This window comes from Schistocerca serialis, chromosome 1, assembly GCF_023864345.2.
Source record: "Schistocerca serialis cubense isolate TAMUIC-IGC-003099 chromosome 1, iqSchSeri2.2, whole genome shotgun sequence".
Classification (NCBI taxonomy): domain Eukaryota; kingdom Metazoa; phylum Arthropoda; class Insecta; order Orthoptera; family Acrididae; genus Schistocerca; species Schistocerca serialis.
Window position 1 is genome coordinate 902,570,550 of NC_064638.1, and position 2,499 is coordinate 902,573,048.

Sequence of the window (2,499 nt, forward strand, 5' to 3'; positions counted from 1 at the left end):
CTCAAGTCATGCGTGTCGGCAACGATCGGGTCAATCGTGGCTGTCCGGACTGCACTGCTGCTCCGTCCCTTCGGATGGACGACGTCCCGGAGACACTGGCTCGGACCCAACCATGCAGAGGGAACACCGGCCCATTGGCCACCCGACATCTCTGCACAAGGAAGGAACCGACCGAACTCCCGCAGGATGATCAATTGAAGGGCCGCAGAAGCGATCGCAAGACCAAATACACGTCGCCCGATGAGACAACCGACCGAACGAACGAACAATCAACGGTCATCCCCGCTCAATTCTCCTTCCGTCGGACAGTGCACGTGTGTCCCCAGCGGTCGGGCGAGTACTGGCTGTGCAGACCTCACTGGAGCTCCATCCCGACTGAACTCACCGCACACAACGACCCACAAATACTAACGGTCGCTCCAAAGATAGTACGACAGTGCTCTTATCGATAGCGCTGCTGCTGCCACTCACGGACAGGCAGACCATCAGCTTAGTGACGCCAATACATCGAATAAGGAACGGGACGACAGTACTGCAAAGACAAGATGTCAAGTAATAAACTGCACGAACACGAGTCGCGCACGGCTCAGTCCATTTTTTAATCATGATACACGAAATATGGTTCAAATGGTTCAAATGGCTCTGAGCACTATGTGACTCAACTGCTGTGGTCATAAGTCCCCTAGAACTTAGAACTACTTAAACCTAAATAACCTAACAACATCACACAACACCCAGCCATCACGAGGCAGAGAAAATCCCTGACCCCGCCGGGAATCGAACCCGGGAACCCGGGCGTGGGAAGCGAGAACGCTACCGCACGACCACGAGATGCGGGCGTACACGAAATACTGACCAGCTCAAAACAAATTAAAACACATAATATAAATAACATTAGCCCACGCTCTGTCTTCCACAGTTTCGTATTACAAGCGGAAAGAGAGTCCTACATTCAGATCACTCGAATTATAAAATCCCTTCAGAAGTATGATAGCAGCCGTACGCCACCAGAATCAATCACACCCATCATCAAATCACTCACATCACTGAAGACAGGTCTGCCTTCTTGAAGAACTCTGTAATAAGGTGTAGAGAGTCGCTTCCTTGATCTCGTCACTCAAAAAGTCCCAGTCTCCAATCGATTCTCGTAGTGTTCTGCTACTGTCTGCTTCTCCATTGGCTGAAGGCCGTCCCAACAAAAATACATCGTTCTTAAGCTGTACAGATACGATCTGATTCAAGCTGACAGCTTTCCAGACTAAACTAATACATTACAACAATATTTAAATAGAGAAATACAAACTTTCAGTTACAGTCAGACAATTTATAATAAATGTAAGTAATAGTTGCTTCATAATTAAATAACCCACCTCTCTCTCGCAAGTGTGCCCGCAGTAATGACAACAGATTATCCAAAATTATTGTTTACACTGTTATTTACGCCTTCTTGACAAAAGCGTATTTTGGTTCTCTTTCGAACTGTCGTGTCTACTGAAGCATGTGATGACTACTTTTAAATTATTACAGTTTTTTTAATAGCACTTGCAATCAACATTTAAATGAGTGTATTGGCAAAATAATAAACTATTCATGAAATTAAGACACGTGTATGACAAAATATGAGGTACTGATGCTCTATTCCTTTGCTGTGTAAATATAGAGAATATGATGTTCTGACGAACAGCTGCATCATGAAAATATATAAAAGACATGGTAAATCAATAAATAAAATAGATCCAGATACATAACTTTCATGGATGATAGCCATAATCACAGATAACGTTTGTTGAAATCGAATAAAGCAATTACAGGTTATTAATTCAGAGGTTCGTTGAGAAGACGTTTATTCACTGTGCACTACTAACTTCGGTAGTTTCAAAGATAATGAAATGTTGTTGCCTCATTGGATGCGCCTCAATTTTCTAAGATCGCATATGAATTCTGATTTGCATTAATGTTTGATGTCAGTTATTGTTGAATCTCTAAGAGCTGAACTAAGCCATCTTTAAGATTATCTGACACTTCGCCATTTCTTGGAGAGTCTCCTACACAAAGGCCATGCGAGTAACAGCAGTCCAAATTCCCAATTTCAGGATTTACCTATATCCATCACTCTGCTAGCCTTCGTACCTGGACTCTCTTGTACCAGTCACCTAGCCGGAAGCTGCAACTGCCACGGCGCACCCTGAGCCCCGGGCCCGTTAACGTTCAGTTGTACACAATTTCATCATACCAGTACTGGCCTGCCGATGGAGACGCCTAAACAAGCGTAACTTTACACCTTCTTAGAACAGATGGAGTATACCTGTCTATCACGAACAATGAACAGCTACACTTTATCTCTATCTTGACAATCAAATCTTTCATGTTCCCAGCATAGTATTGGTTGGAACAACAACCCACGCAACCGGTAAAAAGTATTCCCTTTAGTCCACAGCCACGGTCTTATTTTGTCTAATGATACCGGTATCAGTACCTGCTGTCATCACGAAGCATCCT